Source organism: Gorilla gorilla, chromosome 5, assembly GCF_029281585.2.
Source record: "Gorilla gorilla gorilla isolate KB3781 chromosome 5, NHGRI_mGorGor1-v2.1_pri, whole genome shotgun sequence".
Taxonomy (NCBI): Eukaryota; Metazoa; Chordata; class Mammalia; order Primates; family Hominidae; genus Gorilla; species Gorilla gorilla.
In genome coordinates, this window is record NC_073229.2 from 137,171,778 (window position 1) to 137,181,926 (window position 10,149).

The window sequence follows — 10,149 nt, forward strand, 5'->3', positions numbered from 1 at the left end:
TGAATCATGGGGGCGGGCCTTTCCTGTGCTGTTCTCATGAGAGTGAATAAGTACCACAAGATCTGATGGTTTTAAAAATGGGAGTTTCCCTTCACAAGCACACTGTCTTTACTTGCTGGCATCCATGTAAGACGTGACTTGCTCCTCCTTGCCTTCTGCAATGATCGTGAGGCTTCCCCAGCCAGGTGGAACTGTGAGTACATTAAACCTCTTTTTCTTCCTGGTCTTGGGTATGTCTTTATCAGCAGCATGAAGATGGATTAATACAGTAAATTGGTACCAGTAGAGGGGGGCATTGCTGAAAAGATACCTGAAAATGTGGAAGCAACTTTGGAACTGGGTAACAGGCATAGGTTGAACAGTTTGGAGGTCTCAGAAAAAGACAGAAAAATGTGGGGAAAATTTGGAACTTCCTAGAGACTTGTTGAATGGCTTTGACAAAAATACTGATAGTGATATGAACAATAAGGTCCAGGCTGAGTTGGTCTCAGCTGGAAATGAGGAACTTGGGAGCTGGAGCAAAGGTGACTCTTGTTATGTTTTAGCAGAGACTGGACGCATTTTGCCCCTGCCATAAAGACTTGTGAAAGTTTGAACTTGAGAGAGATGATTTAGGGTATCTGGTCGAAGAAATTTCTAAGCAGCAAAGCAGCAAAGCATTCAAGAGGTGACTTGGGTGCTGTTAAAGGCATTCAGTTTTAAAAGGGAAGCAAAGCATAAAAGTTTGGAAAATTTGCAGCATGACAATGCAATAGAAAAGAAAATCCCATTTTCTGAGGAGAAATTCAAGCAGGCTGCAGATATGTACATAAGTAACAAGGAGCTGAATATTAATCCCAAAGACAATGGGGAAAATGTCTCCAGGGCATGTCAGAGACCTTTGCAGAAGCTGGTCCCATCACAGGCCCAGATGTTTAGTAAGAAAAAATAGTTTCATGGGCCAGGGCTAGGGTCCCTCTACTGTGTGTAGTCTAGGGACTTGGTGCTGTCTGTCCCAGCTGCTCCAGCTGTGACTAAAAGGGGCCAAGGTACGGCTCTGGCTGTTGCTTCAGAGGGTGAAGGCCCCAAGCCTTGGCAGTTTCCACATGGCATTGAGCCTGCAGGTGCACAGAAGTCAAGAATTTAGGTTTGGAAATCTTCGTCTAGATTTCAGAAAATGAATGGAAACACCTGGATGCCCAGGCAGAATTTTGCTGCAGGGGTGGGGCCTTCATGGAGAACTTCTACCAGGGCACTGCAGAAGGCAAATGTGTAGTGTAACCCCCACACAGAGTTCCTACTGGGGCACTGCCTAGTGCAGCTGTGAGGAAATGGCCACTGTCCTCCAGACCCCAGAATGTTAGATCCACTGACAGCTTGCATCATGTGCCTGGAAAAGCTGCAGACATTCATTGCCAGCCCACGAAAGCAGCTGGGAGGGGGGTTATACCCTGCAAAGCTACAGGGGTAGAGCTGCCCAAGACTGTGGGAGCCCACCTTTTGCATCAGTGTGACCTGGATGTGAGACATGGTGTCAAAGGAGACCATTTTGTAGCTTTAATATTTGACTGCCCCACTGGATTTTGGACTTGCATGGGGCCTGTAGCCCCTTTGTTTTGGCCAATTTCTCCCATTTGGAATGGTTGTATTTACCCAATGCCTGTGCCCACATTGTATCTAGGAAGCAGCTAACTTGCTTTTGATTTTAGAGGCTTACAGGCAGAAAGTACTTGCCTTGTCTTGGATGAGCCTTTGGACTGTGGACTTTTGAGTTAATGCTGTAATCAGGCATGAGTGCTTTTGAAATGTGAGGCCATAAGATTTGAGAGGGGTCGGGGTGGAATGATATGTGTCCCCACCCAAATATCATCTTGAATTCCCATGTGTTGTGGGAGGGACCCAGTGGGAGGTGATTGAATCATGGGGGCAGGTATTTCCTGTGCTGTTGTTGTGATAATGAATAAGTCTCATGAGATCTGATGGTTTTTAAAAGCAGGAGCTTCCCTGAACAAGCTCTCCCTCTTTGCCTGCCACCATCCATGTAATACATGACTTGTTCCTTCTTGCCTTCTGCCATGATTGTGGAACTGCAAGTCCATTAAATGTCTTTTTCTTCCCAATCACAGGTATGTCTTTATCAGCAGCATGAAAATGGACTAATACAACCCCTTATCAGATGTAAGGTTTGTGAATATTTTCTCCTATTTTATAGGTTGACTCTCTGCTTTGTTGATTACTTCCTTTGCCATGTAGAAGCTTTGTAGTTTGATGCAATCCTATTTGTCTATTTTTGCTTTTGTTGCCTGTACTTTGGGATCATGTCCAGAAAATCATTGCCTAGACCAAGACCACGGAGCCTTTTCCCCTATGTTTTCTTCTAGTAGTCTTACATTTTCAGATCTTATGTTTAAGTATTTAATTCATTTTGAATTGATTTTTATATATGGTGTGAGATAAGTATCCAATTTCATTCTTCTGCATGTAGATATCCAATTTTCTTAACATCACTTATTGAAAAGACTAGAGACTGTCCTTTCCCCATTGTGTGTTCTTTGCGCTTTTATAAAAAATCAATTGACTGTATATGGGTGGATTTGTTTCTGGACCACCAATGTATCCTAATTTAAAGTGGTGGAAGATGAAGATGAAGGCATTTGAAAGCCTTTTCTGATATCAGATTTGCTATACTCATATTTCCTTTCTTGACTTTGAAAGACCTATAGCATTTAAGAGCAGGGATGCCATTCAATTCTCTCTCTTACATTGTCTGTGTTTCCCTTAATTTTCTACAAAGTTCAAAGAAGGTGTTACCCAAAATGTTCTTATCTGTTCTGGGGTATGCTATCGAAATATCCTATCTTCTCATCTAATTTTGTATGCTTTATGTATTTTCTTACTTTTTGGAAAAATTTTATAAGCCCCACATTTATTGCTTTTTTTTTCTGTTTATGTTTGAATAGATTCAATCCATGTAGGCATACTGAGTGCCAAGACTTAATACTAGAAGAATCTTCTTGGGAGACCAGGGGTCTCTAGCTGTGGTGCTACATTAAAGATAGAAATTACAGCAGATCCTTTGTCAGAAACTACTCAAACCAAGAAGTCAAAGGAGTGGCATTCTTAAAGTGCTGAAAGCAAACAAAACAAAACAACCTGTGAACTCAGGATTCTATGAGCAGCGAAAATATTTTTCAAAATGAAGGAGAAATAAAGCCTTCTCTAGACAAACAAAAATCAAGAATTATTAACTGTAAAACCCTCTACAAATTTTTAAACAAAAGTTTTTAGACAGAAGCAATGATACCACACAGAAAAATTAAGTATAGTAAGTTCTCATTTAACATCTTGGATAAGTACTTGGAAACCAAGACTTTATGTGAAATGATGGACAGTAGGTCCTAGAATAATGTCATTTAGTTCAATGCTATTTCTTTATTGTGTTGATAAGAAAAAAACTGGTTTTGTTTTACGTCGTTTTACTTAAAGTTGCAGTTTCCAAGAATCTATTGATGATGTGAAGTGAGGACTTACAGTATACACAAAGAAATGAAGATCTCTGGAAATGGCTAAAATAAAGGTAATTATAATAGGCATTTTTTATTATTTTTGATTACTCTAAAACAAAATTATGTTTCTATAGCAAAATTAATAGTAATATATTTTGTATTTGTAGCATGTATACAGGTAAAATGTATAACAACAATAGCATTAAAATCAGGAGAGAGGAAAGGGGATTTTATCCCAGGAGAGTAGGTAAGGTTCTTACTTTTCACCTGAAGTGCTATGATATTTGATACCGGTTTTGGAGCTAGATGACATGAATTCATTCAGAATTTTGAAAGAGTGAAGGAACTGGAATGTTTGGCATTATAAATGCCATCAAATATATTATACTGGGAGTATTTCTGTCTCTCCATAAAGCTACAATCATTCACTTTGGAAAGCAAAGAAACCGACAGACAAATTAAGGTTAATCATTGTCTATTGTGGTAAACAATACTAAATTTTAGCAATGATAGTAAATTATCCTAGAGGATATTTAAGTTTAGGCTTATCATCAGAGCTTTAAATTTTTGATCATGTTCCATGTCTTCTTAGTGATTTTACAAAGTTCTCCAGAAGAAATAAAGCTACTAAATTTTATCAGGAAAGCAATAACAAACTATTACAAAATGTAATGAAATTAGTACCTAAAAAAGTCAGATATAATTTGTATGAAACATAAAACCACAAGAGGAGAAAAACAACAAAAGGAGAACTACAAAGTTGAGAAAGACATGAGTAATTATGGTGAATTCTCCATATCATTAAAGTGATTTATCAACTCTATCAGTTCAAGGCACACTAAGTTTGGAATGAAATTGACAAAATTTGCTTGATTAGCTGTACTACTACAGGCCTATCCCTTAGTATGTCATTCATTGAACAAATGAACCTTAAATGAATGACCAATTCAACATTGGCCATTGACATTGAAGCTTCAGAGAGGATGCCAGGGTCACACTGAGCCATAGCTTAAGGCAAAAGAAAAATTCATTGACACTGATGTACCGTTATTTAAAATTGTGATGTTTTAATTCATTATGGATTTTCTAAGTTAATTTTTATTTTTACAAATATTACACTATATATTTTTATCTTGATTACTGAGTTTCGCAGCGCCTCCTTAAATTTTGTGTCCAAGACATGTTCCTCACTCAGCTCACCCTAGTCTTGGCCATAAAGAATGATACCCAGGGTATTTCTACTGCTAAAACCTTTTCTCTGTGTGGTGTTCTAATTGTAAGACAAAACAAAACAAAACAAAAGTCAATATGTGAAGAATGAGAATCTAAGTCATATCTACTTTGTATTCAATTAACAGTATGAACCTTCACATCCTGGAAATATAGTGGTTAGAAAGCATTTGAGTTATGACCTTTGTTTTATGACAAGAGAGCAGAACATTTCCTCCCATGAATAACATAAGGGAATGAGACCAATTAGCCATTTAGGGTTATGCATTTCCATGTTCTCAGAGAACAGAGGTCATTTACTGAAAATCAGTCAGAGTCAAGTTTTTAACTCTCCTCTCCGTGCTACTAATGCCCTTGGGACAAAAAAGCTGGAAGATTGCCAATCCAGTACATTTTTTATTGTCTAAGGGACATTGGAAGAGAATCCGTCAGTGACTTGAGAGACACAGGCCCCAGCCAAATGAGGATAGCACGAGTGGGAGAAAAATTCATGAATAGGGAGCAAAGATCTTTTCATAGCTCTTTAACTGTGTCTGTTTTATAAAATTTAAATTTCTTCATTTTGTAATAGAGTTGTGAGAACATGTATTTGTCTCCCTTGATAAAACCTCTGACTCATCTTTGTATCATCCACAGCACTATAATTAAGAAGTGGGTTTTCAATAACTATTGGATAATTAAGAATTAATTAATAAAGGAATTTCTAATTTATCCTAAACTCACAAAACATATTTTAGGAAAACATTTTTACAGAAGAGTATTACATCATACATTCTAATTGATCTCAAATTAGTGCACCATTAACTTTGTCCATTAGGATGAGAAATTAATACCTTATTAGCTCCAGATGAGCCTTAAATACAGTCATGCACTGCAAAATATTTCAGTCAGTTACAGACCACATATGTGAAAGTGGTCCTATAAGATTATACAATATTTTTACTATACCTTTTCTATGTTTACATACACAAATACTTAGCATTGTGCTTCTGTTGCCTGCAGTATTCAGTACAATGACATGCTGTACAGGTTCATAGCTTAGGAACAATAGGCTATACCATACAGCCTCGGTGTGTAGTAGGCTACATTATCTGGGTTTATGTAAATACACTCAATAATATTCACACAAGGACAAAATCGCCTAATGATGCATTTCTCAGAATGTATCCCCATTGTTAAGTGATGCATGACTGTATATCTAAATCACAGCTGATATCTAGAACATATTACTGTGTGAAAGAAGTCATTCAATTACACTCTACTGTGTGACATGTTCAACTGTGCTGAGTTAGGTCTGCTTTTCTATTTTGATTCAGAAGAAAAAAGAAAGAAAAACATGAGGGGACACCTATTCCAGCAGAGGTTCACCATCTCAAATATAAAAAAGCAAATGCTGGAGAAAGTGAGGAGAAATAAAGAGAGGTAAGAATTAGTCAATTTGAGAAATTCCAGGACAAACATACTTGAAATTGTAAAAAACATTATTACTTAATGACACCATTTGGTAGGGCTGCCTGAAAACTTGGAAAAAGGCTTCTGAACAGATCAAGTTTTAGGGAGGAAGCTATCATTCATTAAGTTATGAATAAAAGGATATATTAAACATGGAGTTTTTCATCAGTAAAAAACTCCAATTACAATGGACAAATATATTCTGTAACAGAGTTTTCCAAAGATATAACTGTTGCCCCCTACATATTGTCAAACTCATTTTTCATCAATGGCAAAATTTTAATTGACTTTAATAATGTTTATTTTTATTTGTTTCTTAATTATCCTTTTCCATTTAGTTTTTGCTTGTTTTTATATCTTAAAATTGTTCCCTTTGCCACATCGTTTGTGCTTTAAAGTTCGTCTGCTAATTTATTTTTCTACAGTTACATACTAGTTAACCACATTGGATTCTATCCTTTGTTTATATTTTTACAACATAAATTTAATTCTAGTTTCTCTCACTGGATCAAAACTATTCCCTTTTTTACTAAAGTATTATTTCTGGGCATATTTACATTCTAATTCCTTAGGGTTCCTCTTATTTTACTCAAATAAATGTTTGCCACATTCAAAAATTAACCTACTATATTATTTTCATAAAGTTGAACAGTTTTACACATAATTTTAAAATACTTGTTTCTAATTTGGCTCTTATTATTTTAAGAATTTAGGCACTTTAACTTATTTGGTCATAAGTGATCATTTTCACATTGAAATCCACTAACATGAAAAATAAAAACATACAAATGTCTTTTGTTGCGCATATGATAACCTTTTCTAGTTTGAGAGTCCCACTTGTTAACTGGCTAGGACTGATATACCAAAATATGGTATAATATTTTGAGAAATATTTTACCTTATGCATTTGAGCAATTTTCTTTCTTTGCCTTGGGTGTTCATGTCTGTGTGTGTGTGATAGTGTGACTGATTGAGATTGCTTTAGTATATGGAATTACATATTGCTATCTGTGAAAATAGAAATTGTGTCGTTGTCTCTACTACCCAAAAATTTTCAAGAGATACTAGAAATTTTATCATCTTGACATTTTATATAAACAAACCTGGCTTATTTAAAACAAACATAATTGAGCAGCATATTTTAGTCTTGGCACACGGCAGATGGTTAAGAGTTGTGTGGAGAATAAATAACCTGTACCTCAACATGGCTGGCCTTCCATACAGTGCTGATGATGCGTGTGCTGTATTTTAACCATGCATGCTGCTTTTTCCATCCATTCTTATGCTGGCTGTACCTTTCAGTGAACCAGCAAATGCAGTAACATGTTAAGCAGAGCTGTTTATTAGAAGGCACTATGTGAGCAAAGTGCCAAAAGTGCCAAAAAGGGGGCACTGTCAGCAGACAGTGAAAGCAAAGACTTTCTATATCCCCAAGTCTCTCTTGATCAGTTGTTAGGCCTTTCTGGTCCTTAGTCTCCTTATCTGCAAACTGCAAATGCTTGCCTGGATCTCTGGTGTTAAACTGTGTCTTGTGGCACCTTCAAAGTGAGTGAAGATGCCTTAAGGGCTGCCTGACAGATGAGAGGAAGCCTCTTGAAATAAAACATTAGACATTCCTTGGGCAGATCGATTTGGTGTTATCTCTTTGCTGTTATCTACAGTGGATATTGGGACTTCGTATAAGATTTTATTTGCAACAACGCTTTGATAACTAACACATTTGAAAACTATCTAATGGTCTTTTCCATTTTAAAAGCCAGTTTTCCTATGGATTAAATATAATATGTAAGATATAATGAATCATATATCTTTAATTGCACGTTTCAGCTTTTATAAAGTTGCCACATTCATCACCTCATTGAATCATGTGTTAGGACAAGTGTGATCCCCACTTTGCACAAGAGGCTCAGAGTCATCACATTATCTGTGCTGGTAACACCAGGACTAGAATCTAGTCTCCTCCTAGATCCACTCCACTCTACCATCTCTCTTCCTTTTGTGTCAGATCCAATATGACAGCTGCCATTTTCCATTCTAATTTGGACTTACTCATCTAACAGAAAGATTTTGACTAATTCTTGTGGCACATCTAAACTCAGTGTCTATAAATTGTTCATAGAGTTTTATAAGAATTATATGAATAAATGAAATTATATGAATAAATGAATAACATATCCTTTTATTCATAACTTAATGAATAAATGAATTATATGAATAAATAAATTATATGAATAAATGATTTCACCCCAAAAACATGTCTTTGACCTAGGCACATATGATGGATAGATTTTCAATTCTAAAGAAACCTCTCTATTGCCTGTACAAATCATAACTGAGTGATATCCACAGGGCACTAAATGTTGTAACTAACCTTCGTTTCCCTACATCCGCTAGGTTTTAGCAATGGTGCCTAATAAGAGTTAGTTGTGTTTGTTCCCCAACTTGGTGTTGCCTCTTTTCTTGATGTTATAATTTATAATTATGCATTAATTATGTATCATAAAAACCTATGATATATGGCTTTGAACGATTTTTTTTTGGTGAACTGTTGAATGCCTTGTGAAGGTTTGATGAAAGCAAGTCACTTAGAAATGCTATCAGATTAAGTACAGGTAAGGAAACCATAAGAAAGAGCATTGCCCTTTAAAGTAATTATTTTGTTCAACCTATTTCACAATATGCTGAAAGAGCCTACTATATTGCTCAATATTTACTTTATAGATGCATTCAACTTTTACCCAAGTTCAATACCAGATCCTCAAAGGATTTATAGGTAGCATTTAAGGAATGAATCAGCTACTTGGATACCAGAAGGCCCTGAGAAGAACCAAGCCGGAATTAAAGAAGAATGTTTTCGTTAGCCTAATTACATATTTCAAAGGTCAAAAGATTGTATTTAATATTGTTTATTGTCATCATAAACCTTGTCATCATCAACTTAAGGCTTGTAGGTCATACTGCCCAAACAGACAGATAAGCAGAGAAGTTAGCTGAACTAAAGGAACTGTAAGACTGGATGTTAAGTACTTATCTTGCAATCATGAAAATTGGCACAAGTCCAGAAAATAATTTGTGTTGCTCCAAAGTGAGATGGAAATATATTCAACTTTTACAATATGTTTTAAGTTTCTGATGGTATTAATGTTGGCTTTTCCTTGTTCAAAGGAAGATGTTTATATTTCTGAGAATTAAAACATCAAAAGCAGCCATTAATGTGATGTTTCCTTAAATTCACAAAAGAAGAATCAAATAATGTTTTTATGAGGGGGTACTGAAAAATGTGTACAAAGTATTCTTGGAGCACAAATGAGAGACTTCAACTCTTTCTCAAACATCAGTGATGATTTTACAGAGAAGACATTTGTGTTGCATCTAAAAGAAGGAATTTACAAAGTAGAGAAGAGGTGAAAGCAAGAAGGGTGATGTGGAAGAGCCAACTGAGGAAGGGCAGAGGTCTCAAAGTGGAAGGAGTACAGGAAATGATGAAGGTAATGTTGAGAAAGAGATGGGGAAGGATAGATGGCTTTTCTAAGAAGTGGTTTTCATTTTTTTCCCAAGCTCATCTTGGAGTGGTTTTCATGTTCTCAATCTAGGTATGAATGTGCAATCACTTAGAAACTACTTAAAAACTACACTCAGCTGAATGTTGGGAAAACAGTGTTCTATGTTGAGAGATAAAGGAAAAAGAAGACAACTGTCATTTCTCCATTGTTTATTCAGTGCCAGCCACAGAGTTAGACGTTTGTGGTTTCATTTAATTATTTAAAATCTTATGAGGCATTACTATTAATTTTTCTATTTTGAAGATAAGGCAACTGAGTCTTAAAAATGTTATGTGGCTTACTTCAAAATTCCCTAACCAATTAATGGCATAACAGGGACTCGTCCACAGACTAACTTTGGAGCTGACTCTGTAAAGTAATAAGCCAGCTAGGCTGTCTCTCACTGACCTTCAGAGCATAAAGCCCAGGGCAGCAGCAGT

The 10,149-nt window shown here is 36.1% G+C and overlaps 1 long non-coding RNA gene across 2 annotated transcripts; it reads left to right on the top strand.

Moving 5' to 3' along the window:
* Window positions 1–2,122: 2,122 nt before the first annotated feature.
* LOC129534271 (uncharacterized) lies at window positions 2,123–9,436 on the top strand. 2 transcript variants are annotated; one of them, XR_008680792.2, is made up of 4 exons: window positions 2,123–2,162; window positions 3,466–3,556; window positions 6,032–6,137; window positions 9,333–9,436. It is a non-coding gene; the product is annotated as an uncharacterized lncRNA (long non-coding RNA). The 2 variants fall into 2 exon arrangements; XR_010134342.1 differs by lacking the exon at window positions 2,123–2,162 and adding an exon at window positions 3,010–3,304.
* The last annotated feature ends 713 nt before the right edge of the window (window positions 9,437–10,149 follow it).